Below are 22,993 nucleotides of genomic sequence, written 5' to 3'. Positions count from 1 at the left end.
TTGATTAATTTATCTTTCTCTTTTTGGAGGAGAGGTTGAGAGACGGAATGATGATTAATATGCTATATGCAAAGAAAAATTAGCTACAAAAAATTAAAATCCTAAATAATAATATGGTACCCCTGTCTATGCGACAGACTAGATGTATCTCAGCTATAGCCTCTGGTATAGCACATAATTTAGGATCCCTATATAGACAATGTACATTTATTTTTAGTAAAAGGATAAAGTAAGACTGAAAGCTAGTTTCTACAATATTTCTAATTTATCCTTTTTATAGACCTATTAGTTCCTCACTATGTTAGTTTCCTTTCAAATAAATTAAAAAAAAGAAAATTTCATTTAAAAAAAATGTATTCCTACGTGGATTCCTTTATTTTTGTTCCTCTTATTAAGCTTGCCTTTTCCATCTATAATTCTCAATGATAGTAATATTTTTATAACCTGAGGCATACATCCAGCATATACTTTGATATCATTTTCTTTGAAAAGTATGTATGCTTCTATTATTTGATATTCATTATGATATGAGTGGCCCTCTTATTTTTTGGTTTGTTTTAAAAACTACAATATGTAAAAGTATATTGACAAGTACATATGTTACCTCTCAACACAAAGGTAAGCAAGAATGATTTTTCTTAAAATTCTATTCCTTAAAGTAATCATTATCAACTTGCATCAAAAAATATTTTGATTAATCTATTGGAGATACCACAAATTGCATTACTTATACTTTAAAGTACAGGGTTTTCCAATAAGAGGTGTAATTTTGAATAGCCACTATTTCAGTAGGTAGCGTTTTTGAAGCTTTAATTCACTTACATGTGGCAGGTACAAACTACGCCATTAATCAAAATGAAACGATACACGCTTCAACAAGAAATTTAAATTATTAAAATTTACTATAAAAATGAGCTAAATTGGAATTGGGCATTCCACAGACGTCATTACACCGTCTTTTGCATAAACACATGGGTCTTAAGGCTCATAAAGTTCAGTTAACACAAGAACTCAAGCTGCCCAATCAACAACAACGTCGTTTCTTTGCTGATTGGGTGATTGAAATGCATGAAAATGCCTTACTTTTTTGAAAATGAGGCTTGAGCAACAGTTACAGTGAATGGATTGTACTATCAAGAGAGGATTAATGATTTTTTATATCCGGAATAGGATGGTATTGATCTTAATAACTTTCAACAAGATGACACTACGTGTCACACAAGCAACGAACCCATCGTTCTTTTAAGGGAAAAGTTTCCGGACCATGTTATCTCTCAAGGAGGTGATCGCAATTCTCCATCGGGAACTTTTGATTTAACAACTTGCAACTTATTCGTTTGGAGGCATGTGAAGGATGAGGTCTGGATGAGGTCCACTTTGCGATTTGGTGATGGAAAATTTTATCAAAAGGATAAGGTCCTATAAGCATAGCTGTGGTGGCTATTTCGCTGTTATTTTTTTCCATTATTAATGGTATACCTTTTTCTTAACATTGAATAAACATTCCATCATTGATCTCAAAAAATGCAATTTTTCTTTGAATATCAAAATAACATCTCTTATTGGATAACCCTTTATGTTAAAAATAATGATTTTTAATTTCTTTTTTTTTTGTGAAAATTACTTTTATAGATATAATATATGAACACCAATATTTAAAAGAGCTTGGCACTCACTAGCGTTAATTTTGTATGGCTTATTGGTAGTGGTTAGTATTGCTCAAAACTACTACTCTAAGATAATTAAACAACAGGCATTACATATTGAACCTTTCATATATTATCCATTATAAAATCTTTCTTAAACTTATGTTCTATACACATCGCTCGAAGTGAATTTTATAAAGGATTTATATATTTCTATTTCAATAATAAACCCAATTCAGAGAACATATGACATTTTCAACGTTCCTTGTCTTTATTTTCTGAATGAAGATAGCTCTTGAAATTTCATTTCTGACAAACTATAAAAAGGAATACTTACAAATTAATTATATTAAGTAAAATATTTTTATTTTGACACAAACTTATTGAGAAGTTCAATGAAAATAAGGTTGTCAGCCCTGCTTCCCAACATTACTATAAGTATTAAAGTAGCTAAAATTCATCAGCAGAATAAAATTATTGGAAAATGATATATTTCAGGGTTGAAATGAGCCATATCAGTAGCTAATTAGGTCTAATAAACCAAATGATAGCTCTAAACCAACAGTTTTTAGAAATTGAAAACACTGTGGGTGGTAATGATAGTTCCTTAAAGAGGGCACAGAACAGGGAATATAATTGTTAATATAGTCAACAAAAAAAAAAAAAATGCTAAAAGTGTGGTGACGTATGTGAGACGAGAGGTCAGAGGTGACAGTACAATTCAAAAGTGGGAACTCATATATTGATGACAGCATCCTTTTTATTAATCAAACAACTTTTTTATAATTGCTTTACACAACTCTTCATTTATTATTCCCTTACAATGAAAACCCCTTTCTCATAACTTATCACATAAATTTGAATACAAAATCATTGGCGAACCGAAATATCTTGAACAAATATCAACAAAAGGATACAATCCCAAATATTTTTCTTGACTTCATATGTATGTACATAAATCCTATCATTTCATAGACATATTTGATTCAATTAACACATTGTACTCAAATTTTAAAAGATGATTGAAGATGCTCCACAATTTTATAGTTTCGAACCTCAATTTGATTTAATAAAACTATATAAAACTTTCACATTAAATCAATCACTTCTCATTTTTATATTTTGACGATCAACTTTATTGAACTGGGATTTTCTGCACCCAAAATTTGATAAAATTGCTTTAAATTTGTTTAAATAAGCTTTTAATAATGAAAACAGTATTAATATTCGCCTGAAACATCTTTCAGTATAGATTTTTATAGAAATATCTGCAAATTTTTCATTTTTAATCATGGTTTGCTAAATTTGATTCATTTGTTAGCTTTTAAGACGTTCTTTTGCTTTGTTGATTTCTCTTTTTTTAATGTAAGGTATCAGCTATTATGCTTTATATTACAGTCTATTTCATTAAAAATAATGATCCCAATTTTAGTGTCTTAAGTTTGTTAAAAGTAATTGATATTTCATATAATTATTTAATAAAAAATGAAATTAAAATATTTTAAGCATAATAATCACAAATTATATCTTCTTGTTTCTAAAATCTAATGCTGTTATGATTAATTAGCGTAATTTTAAGTATATGTTGACTGTCCATCAAGAAATAAAATTTGGGTTAATGTTTAAGTCATCAACTTCATAAAAAAAAAGGATGTTGACTAATGGAGGGTTAAATGTTAATTGCAGTAGTTATCTGGGATTCATATTAATATTTTTTTAATATAAATTACCGATGTGATCCATACGTAATTTTTACAAAAACCATTCTATTTTACTTTTTTGTTGAGGAAACCTATGTTTATTTTTTATTTATTTTTGTTTAAATTGTTTTTGTGTGATTACACCACATTTATAGTGTGAATCTATGACGACAATTTTGAATTATGTTGAACCAATATCTGGAAATTTTCCCCAGGTATATATACATAATAAGTATGCATGAATATTGTAAGAAAAGAAGCATCTGGTTCGAAGAAAATTGAGTAATTTAATTTTATTCTTTCTTACTTTGTATTTTATTTTAATCAGATACTGCTTGAATGAACAAAGAATGGAGAAAGAGAGAGAACTATATAAAGAGCTACTAACCATTAAAGTAATTAGGTAATATGTTTATCCTTCTTCTTCTCCTACCAATAACCGTTCGTCTTACTCTTCCCGCCCCCCTTCCAATCTCTAGCTGTATTTTTCTTTTCCCATCCAGTTTGTATGTATGATTGTAGTTAATACCCGGAAAGTGAAATTGGCAGATCACGTGTTGTAATTAAAGCACGTGCAAACAACAAATGACAAAAACACACACTTTCAAGAATATATGAAAGGCTCCAGGGATTGTTGATTCAGAGAGGAGGAGAAGAAAAATAACATGTCAGTGGATTGACTAAATATTATGATTATTGTAAGGGCTACAGTCAACCCTTGGATTACGGACTGAGAAATGGTTAATACTGAAAAAGTATTCTCAAAAACAATTATTTCTTTTAAAATGAAATATCATTAATTTATGCTTTAATTATCGAGAAGGGTATAGTCTGAAAACCAATATTTTCTTTTTCTTTTTGCTAAAAAGTAAATAATATTTATTCTAAGAAAAATCGTTCATAAAGTTAAAATTATAAATTTTTAGAGAAAAAAAATATACATTTTTTTGATAGATGAAATTCAGTTCACTTAGAGTTTGTTAGCTGGAAGAACTTTTCACTAGCAGTCGCCCTATATCCATTACCTTGGCAAAAACCACTTACATTGACAACATCACCATCTCTGATAAACTTTCTTTCTTCACCAGAGGGCTCCAACTTGATAGTTGTCGACCCCTTCAAATAAAGCTCTAGCATAGAACCATAAGAACTCTATTCAAGCCCAGAAAAGGTTCCAGAGGCAAAGAGATCTCCCGCTCTCATATTTCACCCAGTGGCTGGGTTATAAGTCAATTGTTGCTTCATTGCCCAATATATGTATTTAAAATTAGGTTTTGTAACAACATCTTCCTTAGATGCACCTTCGGGTTTCACGGAAATTTGTATCTTAATACAGAAATTAAAAGAGTCACTTTCTCTATGATAGGAAAGTAGACCAGTGCCTTGAAAGCCATTTGGAGTCAGGTAGTGTGTCATTGTCTCAATGGTAACAACCCGCGTTGAACCGGTTCTGCCCATATTTTTAGCAAGGAAAGGTCAAGTGGTACGTATTTTCATTTTTGAATATCTCTTGTACTCCAATCATTCATAATCAACATTCCAAAGCTTCAATCTTGGTTGTTGTTGTTTTTTTTAAATGGAAATAGGCTTTTCAAGTTCGATAGTTGGAACACCGACAAAGTAATTCATTTCTAATTTGAAAGCAAGTAGTTAATGAAGGCCAAAATGAGGAGGTTCAGTATATACAGGTTTAGCTCGTCCATTGGACTGCCTGATGAGTGTTACTGAGACAACAACAGAACTGGATCGACCATGATATTAAAAAGGTAAATGCTTCCATTTTGTCATGAAAGCATTTTCCATTCCTCTAAGCATTGTTCCTACATTAGTGATATGATGAATTGAGGAATGAAAGTCTGAATACTTTCCGATTTGAGCCGGTAAATCCATAGTGACCTTATCGATAGAAATTTTATAATTATCACGTTGATATTATTGTTTATGGTTATGTTTGCATTTGAAGAATGTATTTAAGGAGCGCAGCTCAACAGTCATGATGTTACATTATATCAGCTACAAGCAGCTGTGGCAAGGAAAATGAATACATAAACACAGACATGGGTAGGAATTACTACGATGTCCATCCTTTAATCTACTTTGAGTCCAACAAATACATACATTTATAAATCTGCAACACATTTTCCCGGTTACTCTGCTTCTATCATGAGCAGACGCAAATGTTATATCTGATTTGAAATACATCAATAATATTTAGTTGAAAAGGAAATTCACACATAATGAATTAAATAGTAATCAAACCAGCTAATGAAAGGAAAATTCATTCATTAGTTTCCCAGTTCCAAAAAAAAAAAAAAATACACACGATTTTTGTAAATACTGATATTTTGTCTCAATTTTTCTTTATATATTCTGGGTTTAAAATCAAAAAAAGCTATCAAGATCAAGACTAAAGCAACCCAATAAAATTTTTTTATATTCTGATAAAAAATAAGTCCCTTTTTTCTCTTGATCATGATCCTTATTGTTGTCTTGTTATTGTTCTAATCTCGTAATGTCTAAGTTTTAATCAAGGATTATGTTATTTTTTTAAGGAAAAATGAGAGTTATATTTTCCTTGCGACCTACAAAAGTCCTATTTCCTAAAGTCATTTTTTTCTATTTTTTGATCAAAGTTCTTGTGAATACTTGAACTTGATTTGGATAATAGTTATTTTGTCACATTAATATATCATTGTATACATTTTAGACATAATTTATTATTATTTTAATTGCAAAGGGACTCAAAAATTTACGTATCCAGAGTGCACAGAGTGGACCCTAAATTCTATAAAAAATAACCACAAATGAAATTTATATAACTCATTTGAACTTAGAAATACGATTGTAAATTATTTTGAGATAAATTATTCATCAATTATACACATTTTTTTTTGTCAACCTTCATTCAGAGAGAAGAAAAAGTAAACAGAAGTTGAAAATATTTCAGATTGTTTAAGTCTGGCACGTTACCCCAAAGTATCTTCATTCTTCTCTCCTGGGGCACGATTCAACGACTCAAAATAACCGAATTTTGTTTTTAAAAAAAGATCCGATTCGCCCTGTTGGATATATTAGATTCACAAACAAGAGTTGATAATAGCATAGGGTGCCATCAACTGGTCCGATAAGGTGTTGATTATCTTCATGCTCTCAGAGGTCAAAACTAACAGCATTATGCACGTGGGCACCATACTGCAGAAAAGCTTCTAACCATGACCGAATTTCCACTACAGGCAAAAGACTTAGAGCTTTCAACAAGATGGTACTAACTCTTATACATCCAATATAATACAAAAGTAGTATAAAACTCATTTTTTTGTCTTTTCAAGAGTCAACTTTTAGTCTTTATTTAGTCCGTATTTGAATCAAAGGGATTCTGAAATCTGGTCCATTTTGGAAGTGTCAGTTTGCAAAAACCCCAATCCTAATTCGGATCTACTGAAAGCTTCCCTATTTAAGGAATGGATTCATATTTCCAAGGAATTAAGCCGCTTCTACTCTGATATTTTACCTATAACAGACTCAAGGTCGTAGTTTCTGCAAAAGGTGACCATTTCGAATAATTGGCATCTATTTTTATGATATTCAGTAAAATTTGTTCAATATTTTTGGTTAATAATTAAAAAGTTAAATACGATTATTCATTTTACAGTATTTAAAGTCCACCCAGTATTATATACATTGTATTAATAGTAGAATGAAAATATTATTTTCTGTAGAAAGGCCACATTAGCTCATATACATATATGTATATATTTACATACATAAATAGTGAACCTCTGTATCTTTACATGCTATAAGGAAGTAGGGGGGGGGGAATGAAACGACATAAAAACAAAACGAAAACAAAATGGAACCATTACGAATCATTAAGAAATCAATGAGCGTATAAGCATTAACTGTATTACATAATCCGCTCTCTTCAAACTTTTCATAACATAAAGCCTTTCCTAGGAAGACATGTTTTTCTAATCATACAAAGACCTACATATTATCATGTCTGTCTCCGTTAATGATGGTATTGTTGGACTAAAACCATACTGGGATCATTGATTTTCTACATACATACATACAAAAACAATTGATGTTATTAAACCCCCAAGATAGGGACCATAAATCATGCAGAATCCGTTTGTTTCTGTGTATACATATATTCAATTCATCACTGTCAAATAGAGAGAATGAGGTCATATGAGAGAAAGATGGAACGTGATATTTGACACCAGGGATCATCATCAATATTCTAGAATTTGATGCTGTATCGAATCTTTACATTCGTAACCATAGATAATTAATAATTTGCATTTTAGGAATTTGTATATATGGAGTTGAATATTTTCCCCTCTCTGATTTCATAATCATATTTAAGTTTTGTCTATACATTTGAAAAAAAAATATCTAGATCTCCATGTACCACAAATATTACTTAAGATTTGACAATTTTTGAAAAAATATTATGGATATTTTTTTTTCTTTTGCTGAAAAAAATTTATTTGAATTAATTAAAAGCGAATGTCAGTGAGAGTACTTGCCCTTCAATCCGCTCCAGGAAGCGGCAAAGAAGAAATTGAATTTGACTCGGAACCAGCAGTTTACCTGCACAACCCGTGAGATGGCGTGTATTATAGAATATAAGAAAGGTTCCTTGACAGCAGCTGTAGAGTATAAACATTATTTTGTCCCAGTACTTCAACCTCTACAACCTGAAAGCAAAGGTGTATTTTTGGATATTATGAGATTTCGTTGATATTGAAGGAAGCGGCTGCGAGACAGTAAGTTCGGCGTCTGACCAAGAATAAAAAAATTAATTCGTTTTGGCGTGAAAGAAGAGTCCTATTGATGCCTATATATTATGACATGAGAATAACACTTAAAATTTTAAAATCTATATAAGATCAATTTTAATTTCTTAATGTCCCGGGCAACGCGGGGCAACCTACTCTAGTTTAATGCATCATTTTTAAACCTATATTATTAAATGTCTATTTTATAACATGCTTAATGAACTGATTTACAAAAATATTAAACGTATTCAATTACATAATAAATAGTTGAGCGATTATAATAATAACGTAATCAATTCATTTTGCATTTGTAAATATCAACTAAATTGCTGAAAATACTTTGATGAATTTAACACATCAAGAAAGATCATGTCGATATTTTAAAATAAGCTGAATAACAATATTTTGGGGTTACAACCAGAATTCTTTTGTTATCATTATAGTAAAATCATTTAACAGAACGTAAAAATTTATTTTAAAGTTTGATAACAACATTTTGTATTGAGAGTGGCACGGCTTTCACATAGGAGATCATGTGTACATTTTAGTGCCCATACGTTACATACTTTCAAGAGTATATTTAGAAAACTCCGCCTCTTCTTTAAAAAAATTTGGATTTTTTTTTGTTTAAGAAAAAATAAATACTTTACATTAGGCCCACAATTATAGATTGTTAACTATAATTGAATAAAATCAAAGGATAAAATGATGATGGATCTAAAGGACTGACTTTAAATTGTAAAAATAATTTTTATTCGAAAACATACTCAGAATTTTGGTGTTTTCGTTAGAAGAAAAATTTCAATTTTTAGTCCCTTTTTATAGCTAGCCGCTCCATCTTACTTTTACAAAGAGCCTTGACCCTGTCCTTCTCCACCACAGCTCATGATATTTGTATTTACCCTCCCTTCACATAGCCCCCCCCCTCCAGCCTAAATCGCGCTTTAACGTACACCACCTAGTTGGAGTTCTATAGTTTGAGAACCACTGGACAAAGGCATATGAAAAAGTTATGAAGTATCCCAGTTTGAAAACTCAATATTAAGACATAATCGAAAGTTTTTAAAGATAGATGATGTGGTTGTAATATGAACAAACCTATCAGCCCCTTCTTCCAAAGTCCCTCTGTCCTTTGTTCCAGAGAGATGTGTTCGCTCATATCGCTTCATTATTTGAACTTGTATATTATCAGCAAATTTCTAAAAGTTAATATATGCAAAACTACATTTTAGAACAATTCTACTTGCATCCTATTTATTAGATATAAAATTATAGTAAAAACAATAATTAGAGTAATGAAAACAATAATCAAAATAATAACACTGCTTAATGAAAAAAAATAATTTAATATACATTTTTTAACAAAATTTTAATGGATTTTAAATTCATACATGCATACAATTGTGTTATTATAAAAGAGATAAAATGATTTATATGTAAATATATGGTGAAACAAAAGGAATTTTGCAAAGATATTTATATTTTATATTTCTGCATACATACATCATAGCTTAGAATGTACATTTTACAAATCATATATATTTTAGATTGAGTTGCAGAAAATATGACTGATTGCTATTCTAAAATAAATAACTGCTAACATGTCCAACTTTTGGAAGTAAACAAATGTACAGTGAATGAATATTTTCCTTTCAGCTCTTTTCATTGATTTTCAAAAGTTAATTTTTGTTAGATTGAAAGGGTCTGACTTTAAATATTATGACCTCAAATAGATATTACATAATGTTTTAATTATATATTATTTAACAGGGTGTTTCAGATAAATAAGGAAGAACCATCAAAAATTTATCATTTTAAGGCTACATGCATTGGCATTCAATTATTCTTAATCAGATCCGCCTCTCTTGATACCCTTGTCCACACGGCACCAGAAGCTTATGCAAGTCCAGCCGACCTAGTGAGGATTTAGCTTTACCAGTGTACTGGGCTTGGCTTTGCATTTTCAATTAACATTTCCTGGATGGATGGAGTAGCCCAAAGATGAAACCTTCCAAAATGATAGTGCACTACCCCACAAGGACAAAAAAGTCCTGGATGTCTTTGGCACAAAATTTCCTCACTTTTGGAAACCGGATTTTTAACTGCTAAGAGCCCAGATCTGAGCCATTGCAACTTTTATCGCTGCGGTAGGTTCGAACATGAAGCCTATTCCAAGTTTTATTTGTCTGTAGAGGCCCTGACGAAGTCCATTACCCGTATAATGGCATAAATGTACGAGGTCGTAGGGGTCCACCAAAGCTTTTTGGCGTCGTTTAGCGGAGGTTTTTCTAATTTATCTGGACCACCCTGTATATAAATAAATGTCTTCCATTCTGTGGCCGGACTTTTGGACGAAAACATTTTTTGCGGAAGGACAATTAGCCAAATGTATATTTACCAAAGTGGGCATATCTCCAGAGAACCATTTGGAACATTTGGCCTAAAAATTATGTAAAATATATTTGTATATGTTATTGTATAATTTAATTCAGTTTAAAATTATAAATAGGCATTTTATATTTATATATATCAGTAAAGAAAATTCGTGAGTGTTCATTTGTTTATTTATTTATTATATTCAAGAAAAAAATAATTACATATACAAACTCATTACAGTAGTATGTGGTTCGAAAGTAGTTCGAATTTTTTCCTTTGAAGTAATTTAAACAAATCAAATTATGAATAAACACAACAGCGATTCGAATGGTGGAAGTGCTGACTACTTTCATGTGTAATTAATTAATAATTATTGGACATGATTGATAATTCATATTGGAAAATCTTCATAGATCGACAAGCAAGGATAATATTTTGCAAAAGCAGTGATTTTTCAATAGAATTGGCCCCAACCATACCTACCACACTTAACTAAATTAGATTATCTCACAGAGTTTCGAATACATTTTTTTATCATAGTATATCTTTAAATTGAATTAAAATATACAATCATATATATTAACGCATTATATTCGGCAAAATGTCCTTCAGCAAAATGTTGGTTCTACAAATTGTCCTTCAGCAAAATGTCCTTTAGGAAATTGCCCTTCAGCAACCAAAAATATTCATCAAATTGTCCTGTAAACCTTCAATTGAATGTGTAGCGTGTATAATATCAGTATATAGAGTAATATTTTTTAATCTATGAAAGTATTTAAATAATATATCCGCCCATAATAACTAATAATTGTCAAGAAAAAGATAACAAAAGAATAGAGACCATCTGTTTGTTTTTTTCTTCAAATTTTTCGTTCCCCTTTTTGTAGTTGAGGTGGTAAGTAGATAAAAAAAGGCTGATGTAAAAATGAGAAGGCAATCATTACAATTTGAAAAATGTCTTAGAAGGAAAGGAGCTCAGCTGTACGGATGTTTCATCATATTTGTAACAAAGCTAAGAATGAAAGGAAATAAGCAAAAACCCACTCCGTATATGGCAAAAAAGTAGATAATAATTACTGCAATGGCAATCCTCAAATCTACTATAGATCCAACAGGGACTTATATATCTCCGACCAATCCTCAAGGTCAGACTTAGTCTTCAATGGGTACTTTATACTGAGATAATTTTTCCCAATTAATATTTAAAGAATAATAATATCAGTTTTTGAAAATTAAAAAAAGATGCTCGGATTGCTAATTAGCCAAAATCCCTGTCGCTTTTTACGTCATATTATATACAAGTCTATACATATATTTTAATGACGTAATATTAGACTTTTTTGATGAGAACGTTCATGGAGTTACAATTTATGAGTTTTTTTTTACGGTGGGTTATTTAAGAATATGGTTGGTTTTAATGAACTACATGAGAAAAAAGTTTTAAAGAATTCGTTCCTTTTTCTTGAATAAATCGTGGGAAATATATATGTGTAAGATGACGTATTGAAGGAGGAGTCTATGCTAATTATTGAATAGGAATCTCTTTTCTTTCTTTCAGAAATGTTAATAATGAGTTTAGAAACGAAAAATGAGAGAAAAAATATATGTACCAAGGAGTATATGTATAAGTTTATTCAAATATTCATCAATTATATTCAAGCGTATCAGTTTCCATTATAAATAAAAAATTTACTTAAAATTAAATAAAAGAGCAAATTACCAAGAAATGTTAAGGACAAATATTTTATGGGTTAAAAAAAACTGTTGTGGTTTGAATAAAAAGGAATATATTTTGTCAATTAATGCAGTTAAAGTATTTATTATAATTCACTAATTTTTTAAAAACAATATAGCCTCATATTTTGCAACTATAAATTAATTTTTACTTTCTTAGCTAAATTGCTTATATGTGTGGTGATAACATAAAAGCAAGCTGGGGTACTTTTTCTCAATATTGCGATAGTTTAATAAACGTATCAATTGATATGAGTACAATAATTTAAATTAATTCAAAAAAGTGACAAAGTCCAAAGTAACTAAACCTGATAAAAATTGTTTATTTAGTAATACTGATAATAAAAGATACTGAGATTTCATGACGTGAAAATTATTTTTAAATAAGAATCAAAATTCAATTTCAAGTTCAAATATTACACAATGAAATTGACTGAATTTGTATATAATATGTTCATTTAAAAATTAAAACAAATATCATTCATATTAATAACTTTTTGGACAGTTTTTCAGTGGCTTAGTACTATATTTGGCTCTTTATAAATTCCTTTTGGTTTTTCATTGAAAAACCAAAAAACTTATATTGCATTTTTCTCTATTTTATCCCAAAAATTCCAACCTTCTTTTATGTTATCGCCACCCATACTTTTAAAAAATGCACAATTTTAATAAAAATATTTTATTAATCAATGCTAAAAATTTCAAAACTACAGTTTTGTTAATTCAATTTTGAACGTTTAAAATGTAATTAGAAGAAAAATATGGTTATATTATATTTAAATTGTACTTAAATCTACAGGAAAATATATTTCAAATCAACAAGCAAAGTACATGCTGTGTTGAATCCTCTTGAAGCTAATTAATCGATGCTTACATATTGAAGTATCATGCAATCTGAAATTTGTATAAATACCAGGTAATTTTTTAGATTGACAGTTATAATGTATATTGTATATATCCAGAATCAAAATTCTTCCTATCAAAGCAAAAAATTAGGCTTTTGATTAATTTGTATACCTAATAAGGATATTATGTTTAAATAGTATAAAAAGTAGTATATGACAAGAGGGTATATTTTCCCCTTAATACCTTACAAAGACTACAAATGTCTATGAATATTCCTTAAGTACCTAGTACTTAGCTTAATTCTCATAGGGAAAAAAAATATTCTAGGTTTTTTTTGCAAGCAAATATGTATACAACATTACGATTATATTACTCAATGCGTAATTAAATGTAAAGTGTTTTCGTGATAATTATTCCCGTAAATATTTATTGTTTTAACTCGCAGATATAAATAAATGTTGCTATTTATTTATCTCTCTTAAAAAATACTCTGTTTTAAGATTAGTGTAACCTTTTTTTGTGGCTCGGTTTTTTTCCTCTCTCAACATGAATAAAAAGTAATTAAAAGTAATAAATGAAGAGGGAAAACAAAAAAATTACAGCGTCATAAAAGTTACAGGAAAATGACCCAGAAACATGACACTACTATCTAAGTATGTTTGTATGGTACATATATTTCAAATTCTGTTTGTAATTAATGTTTTCTCCGTAGTATTTTTTTATGCTTAGATATAATATGTAGTACTTATTCGGTTTCCATGCATTTATACATGTTATATAATCATACAGATTTTTCCAATTGACGAGTAATATTTTGATTTAATTTATATGCATGAAAAATATGCTACCGTGAGTTCATTTTTTCACAATCACATCATTATCAACTAACACACTGCATAGCCTATCATATATGATAGTCTACCTCAGTGGTTTTTAAACTATGGTACGTGAGCTCCCTCTATTGCTAAGTGGACAATCGTCATAAATAGGAGAAACCTTATATATTGCATATTGAGTTTAATCAATCGTCATAAATAGGAGAAACCTTATATATTGCATATTGAGTTTAATCAATATTTTTTTTTAGCTGACACTCACAGTAAGATGTTTCAGAAGTACTGGTCTACATTTCACATTTTTTGGGCAAATGGAATGCAATATCATTCTTAGATCAGTGTCATACTTGAATACTAAGCTATTCGCAGCACACATTTATGTTGATTTCAAATATGAGCTTATATTTTTTGAGGAATCATCGAAATCGAAATAAAATTTAAAGGCCAACTTTACTTTTTTAAGGACTACATTTGAAAAAAAAACAACTCATCTGTCATTCCATTGTTTTTAAGCCAAAGGAAATTACTTAGGAAAAAAAGGTGTTTGATTTTACAAAAAATGATTTATTGTTCCAACTCGATGTTATAAATAAAAAATTTAAAAAATATTTTTTTTTAAACAGTACTTACTTCTTTTGTTCCTCATTTTTTCTTTATAGTATCTCAAGTTTAGCAAGAAACTATAGGTGAAAATTTTCTTTCAATCCGATTTGATATGAAAAAAAAAATTAAAGATTTGTAATCAGCCCGTTACTACTATTAGACTTACCATGTTTTTAAATAGGTTTTTTTTGACATTTTTTGTCAATGAATATTTAATTATGTTTATCAATTAAAATCATTTGCTCAAAAAAATGGACTGAAAAACTTGACGATTAATTTTTATTGTATTGCACTAACGTTTTAAATTTCAATCGTTAGATTTTTTAAAAAATGATTCACAAAATAAATATTTCTTATAATTTTTTTTTTTGGCGGGGTTAATATTTATGCTCGTGTGTACTTTTTTTTTTTTTTTTTTTTTTTTTTTTTTGTAAAAACACAATATAATTGATATATTTTACGACAAATAATAGCTCAAATTAGCCGACTTAGTTTGACCATTGTAATATTATAGCTATGTATTGTTTTTTCACTTAATATAATAAGATTTACTTGTGCAAGTTTAAGGCCAGAATGATTCATCAAACTTGCCAATGAAAAAAGAAGATACTAAAATCAAAAAACCAAAGTGAACTTCTTTTTTTTCTTATCTTTGACCAAAAAAAAAAATCTTGGATTAAAAAATTGTTTTATTTATCCAATCATCTATTTATATGAGAAAAATATATTAATTTTGTACAAATAAAATCATAATTGACTTGCAATTTCAGAAAAGTGCTTCTTATATACATACACAATTCGATAGAAAAAAAGTAATTTTAATGCTTTTGAAGCTACGCATAATTGAGACAGTAACCATTTCTATAAAAGTTTATCGCGACGCATAGATATATTATAATGCATTGAGCCATCATAATTTATGAGAGATGATCCTCCTCCTGACACATTCATAGTCCACGGATCGACTTTGAGTCCCCTTGATACTCCATGAGAGACGATCTCACATTTTTCTTAATATAATAGTATCTTAAAAATGATGATTTTTTTTCATCCCTTCAAAGACTAATTATCCAAAACCTTAAAAAAAGCTGTGATTATCTTTCTTACTCCTATCCCAGATATCAAATTATTTGTTGATGATGGAAACTGGTTTAGCTTCATCCTTCTTTCTTTTGCAATCTTTAATTTTCAACTTTTTGTGTTGAAAACCTCAATAGTGTCCACAATATCGAGATAAATGAAGGAGCAAAGTTGTTCATGACATTAATTGATACGGTTTACAATATTATTATTATTTTTTTTTTCAACTTCATCTATCATTTATTGAAGTTATTGTTATGAATACAATCCACAAAGTATACTTATATACAAATATAAAACTATGAATGGTGATCTATAGAATATAAAATATATACAGTAGAACACAAAACCAAAAAAATTGGACAAAAAAGTTTATCTTCATGCTTTTGGAGGTAAAATTTTCCACAACAACTCATCTCAATCCAAGAAAAAAAACAAGAGACTCGTACAATCAAACCATAATATTTCCGTCCACCCAGTAATTTACAATTTTTACATTATCTTGTTCCATATTCTTAATAAAATCCGATACTTGTGGATTAAAAGAAAGAAATTATAAAATTTATTGCATTGCGTGAGCATACTTCGTAAAGATGCATTTCATTAAGAGTACTACTTCGATTGGCCGAGCCGATTATCCAATATTTTCTTTACTATTGCATTCATGCATTTGTAATTTTTTGTTACAAGTAATCAAATAAGTGGTCAATTAACACAGGTTAACCAATCCCGTGATTATGGGTGTGGAGGTACTGACTATGATATTATTTTAAGTATATGTCTATAAGGCTAAATTATTTGTCATTTTTTTTAACCATTGTTACAAAATTATTTAATTGCCTAATTTTGTAAAGGCTTCAATAAAGTGTTAATATCTCATAAACATAGTTATTTCTTATAAATAAATGTGTACCCATTTCACCTTACTTTATTTTGCCTCAATTATATTTCCCCTTAATATGTAAATAAAAAGGGTTTATACGTTGTTATGGTTTTTTTAATATTTTGGTTGAAATTGATGTACCCTTTGAAATTACGAAATCAAAATATGTTATATTTGTTACTATAAAATACATTAAATACTTGTTTTCTTTTGGAATAGTGAAGGAATTGTTCGTCAATCCATAAGTCTTTGTTATTATGAATAATCCATAATGTCTAATGATACTTACTACCGGAGAAGTGGTTATCAATTATTCTATTTGAATTGTTACCAAGTTTATTTATGTATGTTTTTTTATTATACTAATTTTATTTCGTCTCTGATTAGAATTCATTACATAGTGAAATTTTATTGGTGCATGATTTCATCATTTTTACAATAAAAACAACCATTTAATGTTTTTTTATGTTAATACACATTACATATTTTGCAAAAAAAGTTTTAAAGGAACATCAATTTTAGCAAAAAAAAAAATGACCTATCTATTATTAATATATTAAGACTCAATATCTTTAAGGCGAAATGTCCAGAGGTGAAAAAGTCTGAGGGAAAATTACTTTGTTCCAAATAAATGAGAGTTGTTAATTAAATCATCAAATTTATCACTTTACGGAATATTTTTAATAGAAATTGTGCACATATTATATCTGCCTTATATATAAAAATTAATGAAGTTGTAATAATTTCCTTATGCCATTCTTTAAAAAGATGTTTTAATTTAATACTTTTTTTCATTTCATTATTTTTTCTACAAATATATTGGCAAAAAGTAGTCATTTTTTATGAATAGAGTATTCCCTGGTTTATGTAATATAATAAATTGACATCTATTTGTATTTAAAAAATATTGTTTGTCTTAATGTTCAATAAATATGTAGGTATCTTTTTTTCTGAAGGATATTTATTAATATTTTATTTCTTAGAGGACATTGAAAAATCTCTATCTATTTTGGAAATGAAAGAGTTATTTTTCAGCGTGGAAATCCTAACAAATAAAAGTTGGAGAAAAGTTCTTATTAATATATTATGTGTTGTTATATTTTTCTTTTTCCCAACAGGGGAAAAAGACTCATCCGTTAGACAGCGAGAAGCATACAAAATTATCAGTTGACAGTTTTAAAATAGTGGAAACATAAATAATAATAATAAAATTTACTCCTTCTGTCTTCCTCAACCCTCCCCCCTTCTCCCCTCAAAAAAATAAAAAGAATAAGAATACAATCCACGTAAGTACTCAAAAAAATATAAAAAAAAATTTTTTTAAAAAAAAATTATTATTTTCTTCGTATTATCAGTATTTTTCTTTAAAATATATGTCTCTATGTAAATTTTTTTGTTCCTGATAAAATAGTTCTAGATTCTTCTTTTAGGTATACAGTGGGACCTCGATTAGTAAACTAAATTTTTTTCTATAATAAAACATTTTTAAATCAAAGGACTTCTAATTTTAGCGCACTTCTTAGTTTCTAGCGTTGGTTGTCTGGTCTTAAAATAAAAAAATAAAAAAAAAAAATTCCAAATTCTTAAAGATCTACAATTAAACAATAGTTTTCAGACTTTTATCTGCAAGGAATATAAATCAAATGTATGCAAATTCAATTTACTGATTAAAATAACTGATAATTATAACAAATCGAATAATTATAAATGTAATTAATTTAATTGCTAAGAATAGTTTGAATCTTTATTTGCCTAAAAACTTAATTGGATTCTAAGTACTTCACTAATTAATGTGATCATTAATATACATTCAAATGCAAATTCTATAACATTATACTGGAGAAAAATATATGAATGATTTTCTAAAAACACGATTTAGAGTCTTTTTATGTGTCAAAAGATATTTTCATTGCGTAATATACAAATTTAATTTTTTTTTTTTTTGCAAATGGATCAATTATGGGATTAACAATATTTTGTATTTTCAAATGTGTTTATTACATAAACAACCAAACATTAATAAAATGAGATAAACACTTTTTTACTTTAAGTATTCCGGCTGTTTTGGGTATATTTCAAGTATTTATAAACTTATACAACAAAAAAGCCATAAAAATGGTAATTGAATCTGTTATTGCTACAAATAATATCCCTTAATAAATAATCTAATAAATCAGAAGTATAATTTTTTTGAGCCAGTATAAATATTGTTAATATCTTAGTCCTTAGATCTTAAAACTCATTAGATTAAAAATACATTCTTTTTAAATAGTCAAAACCAAAAAAGAAGAAGAGGACATCTTTCCCAGAATCAGAAGAGTCATTTAATGAGACAACCCATCAGAAAGAAGAAAATTATTTTCTTCTTCTAGATTACTTTCTGAAGAGAGGGATACCCTTTCATCTACCTAGATCTATACAATATATACATGTATACTACCACTCAATGAAGATGATTATCCGACATCAAAGAGACATATGAAACTCCAATAAACACGCGAGTATCTAAATATAATTATATCTAAATACGAGTACATTTCATGGATGTAGATTCATAGATATATTCTTAATTTAATACCTATATTGAATTTTAAATACTAAGGAAAATATGTTTACCTATTTTAACAAATTAATCATTTATATATATATTATAATATGAGTTTCAAGGAAATGTTGGAAAGTAGCGTTGAATTACTCGAAGCTGGTTTGAATGGGACAGGTCAAAGTTTTATACAACATTTCAACATATCTCTGCAATTGTTTAAATATATTTTATGCTTTTTCTCAAATAAAAAAATAAAAAAAAAGGATAAATGATACCAGGATAGTTACAATATTTGTAGTAACAAACTCCTTTGCATTGAGTGATTACAATACCTCTAATTTAACGTAATGAGTGAAATTTGAACTATGATATAAAAAAAAAGGTAAATGTTGTTCCAATCTTTAAGAAGGGAGGTCCCCAACTAGTCATGCCGGGAAAATAATGAAGCAGACCGTTATTCAGAAGCTACAATGATTCCTTAAGAGTAATAAACATATTACTAGCAGGCAACACAGATTCCGTAATAATGTATCGTGTATTTCGAATCAAATTTCTTTCTGAGATGTTATCGTCAGTCGTCATAACTTTAATATTGACTGTGTTGCAATATACTTTTATTTAAGCAAAGCCTTCGATAATGTCCCTCACAGGAAATTTATAATAATATTAATTATATTTGAAATATAAATATTATCAATTAACTATCATTATGATGTATCAAATGGATTTGACATCCCATGCCAAAGAGTAGCCACAAAATTTAAATACGGTCCATATGTGGACTTTAAAATGTCCGATATCGATAACAGGGGGGGTTTACATTGGCTTATTCCTGGTTGACTAATAGGATAAAGTGTAGTGATCAATTCCACTGTCTCTGAGCCTTGTGACGTTACTTCATCTGTAAGATAGTACACTTGAACTCACCCTCTTTTGACATTTACACCAACGATTTAGTGGATAATTTTTCTGAAGATATACATTTATACACAGACGATAAGAAAATCATCTGCTCTGTTTTAAATACTGTCGATGAATTTTATACCAAATTTCTTAAATAGAGTGTATTGCTTCTTTCTCAAAAAAAAAAAAAAAATAATCCAACAAAGTTTTAAAGTTCTAGATAATTACTTCGACTTGGGTATTTAGATTTCTCGTGATCTGAGATTTAAGAAGCATATATAAGGAAGGGTAACCAATACTGGGGAATCATTTAAAGAAATTTCAAGACTCGTAACCACCCTTCTTTCAAGGTGAAACTTTATGTACTTCTGATCTTAATGTACGGATATCGGATATGAGATCTGGAATCCTTCTAGAATATAAAAACTTTCATGGGTTTTCTGTTCACAACACTCTCTACCTCTCAAAATCTACATATTTTCAAGTATAGTTTTATTATAAATTGGCTATTCTTTGAAATTATATACATCCATGCTTTCGTCAGGAAGTAAGGCTGACCTCAAGTGATTTTTTGCTATTTCTTTTTTTTTCTGTGACTTACTTATATATATATATATTATTTACATTTTGGGATTTTAAAATTTTAGTATTCTTATCATAAATATTTACTTTTACTAACAGTGATAATTTTTATATTTTAGAAATACTAACTATAAGTCTACAGTTATAGGCTTTGATTATCGATGCTGTTCCAAAATAAAATAAAATTATATAAACTAATTATAGGAAAATAACCAATAACTCAAATGATATAAGTAATGTTATGTCTCCCTTCTTTAAGACTAAAACCAGAGCCCTGTTCCGTTCAGTCTGTATCCAGTTCAGCTCAGTGCTGCACATTAGTTCTAAAACTGTTAAAGTTTGGTCCTTGATGACATCACTCAACTTTATTTTTTCTTCGGTCCAAAGGACCAATGGTCTTAAAGACTTACCTGAAAAAAAGAAAATATTAGAGTCATCTACAACTTGAAAAATAACATGGGTCTTCCATTAGTCTAGCATTCCGTGGTTGTACTTGGTAACGTCATAGATGGGATCCTATTATGGCTGGAGTCAAAAGTGTATTTATAAGGACTACCCACCTTTTTACTTAACATAATTATCAGACTCGGTTTTCAGGGTAGATGGGAAGATGTTACTCCATACTTAGAGGTATCACTTTCTATTAACCGCGACTAAAAATCATCTATCTATTTTCACGTAGGTATTTTGTATTAAATTCCATTACTGGACACAATCATCTATGTATGTAGGCATGTAAGATAAGGCATAGTATAAATATATACTATATGTTGCCAAATTGAACGCCTTTGGTCAAAAAAAATATGTTTTAAATTAAATCACGTTTTATATTATATGTGTGTTTCTTAAAATATAAGTTATTATATACATACATTGTTTCTTCCGTATTTTCTTGCCTGCTTCTATGCCTCAGGGACTACAAAAATTATGGTGGTCTAGATGCTAAAATATGATGTGTTCATTTTATGATATTTTATAATTTAAGGGATAAAAAGTTAAATGAGGAAAAAAAATATCTTGCTATTTTTCTTCAATACCAACTAAACGATTTTTTATTACATATTTTGCGAGACATTGTTAATACCTATATGGGTATATAATTTATGCAACTTGAAATTCATCCTAAGAGAGGTATATATATTAGAAGGTATCACCGGAGCCCAAAATTGAGCTATCGTGCATTTTGATCCCTCAAAAGTTGCGAACAAAAAGTAAAGTTTACAAAAAAAATATACCGGATAAATAAAATTACCCTCCCCCCTTTTTTTGTCTGGAAAAGTTTCTGTATGAAGTAAAAAAAAAAAGGATTCATGAAATATTCTTTTTTTTCTTATTTAAAAAAAAGCTTTATGTGCGTTAAAAAATGATATTGCCCAATATGTAATTTTTGCTAAAGTTCTTACTTCTACAGCGAAAATAAACTTTGTGCACCCTCAAATTTAGTGCGATAATAGACTAAAAAGATAAAAATTACTTATGAAAAGCAGAAAGTTCTGCCAATATCTTGTTTTTTTATTCTATATAAGTTAGTATATAATAATGTGGATAATAATCCTTAACCTTTGCTCAATGCTATTTATAAACATATTATATGTAAATATATCAAACTGTGTACTGACACTTAGTTTTAAATTTCATTAGTCTATCTCTTGATTTTAAAGTTGACAAAATGTAGCCGGGTCTTTGGTAATATCTGTAAACTTTAAAGGAAGCCTCTGAAACTAGTTTCACTGCCCTTTCTACAAATTGGGAATGTCATGGATATTTTTCTAATTTCAAAGGCTTATTCTTTGCTTTTATAAGTTCTTTATCTGACCAATATTGTAAGATTGGAGGATCTGAAATTACTATCTTAGACCAATCAATCATATTCATGAAATGATTTGATTCATAGTTTATTTTATTAGGAATTATGAATTGCCTATGGGGGTCATATGAAATTTTTGCATTCAAGACTTTGTTCAATGAAAATGTACGAACTTCTGAATCTTTATCTACCAATGCTGCTAACAATATATTTTCATTATGAGAGAAGAAATAATTTCGGGGTAAAATTTTGTGTACAATAGGGGCCAGATCTTGATAATGAAATTGCAAGCTAAAAATGCTTCGAACCATCTTTGTAATTCGGTTAACATTTAATTGCAAACCACATTGGAGTGTAATAGTTTAAAATAAATGCTACCAATTTTAAGAGGTTTTTACTAGGCTTTTTATTCGATATATAATACCACAAAATGTGATTAGCTTTGGTAGGCTATCTAGCCTCATGCAAGGTTCCTGGTGATTTAATAGTTAAGTGGAAAGCAGGAGGATTTTTTCCAGACTGAATTGCCAAAACAATGTCGTAAAGGTAATGTTGGTCATTACTTAAATCTGCCAAAATATCCGCATTCATTTTTTTAACTTTTTCTACAACAGGCCTGAAATTGACGACTAACATTTTTTGTAAATCTTCATTTATTGATTTTCCAA

General features: G+C 28.7%; 1 pseudogene; it reads right to left on the bottom strand.

Moving 5' to 3' along the window:
* Positions 1-4,316: 4,316 nt before the first annotated feature.
* Positions 4,317-5,278, bottom strand: LOC121128848 (fumarylacetoacetase-like; annotated as a pseudogene).
* Between the last annotated feature and the right edge of the window lie 17,715 nt (positions 5,279-22,993).

Source organism: Lepeophtheirus salmonis, chromosome 14 (assembly GCF_016086655.4).
Source record: "Lepeophtheirus salmonis chromosome 14, UVic_Lsal_1.4, whole genome shotgun sequence".
Classification (NCBI taxonomy): domain Eukaryota; kingdom Metazoa; phylum Arthropoda; class Copepoda; order Siphonostomatoida; family Caligidae; genus Lepeophtheirus; species Lepeophtheirus salmonis.
Note: the sequence above shows the minus strand (reverse complement) of the source record. Positions and strands in the feature narration are given on the sequence as shown.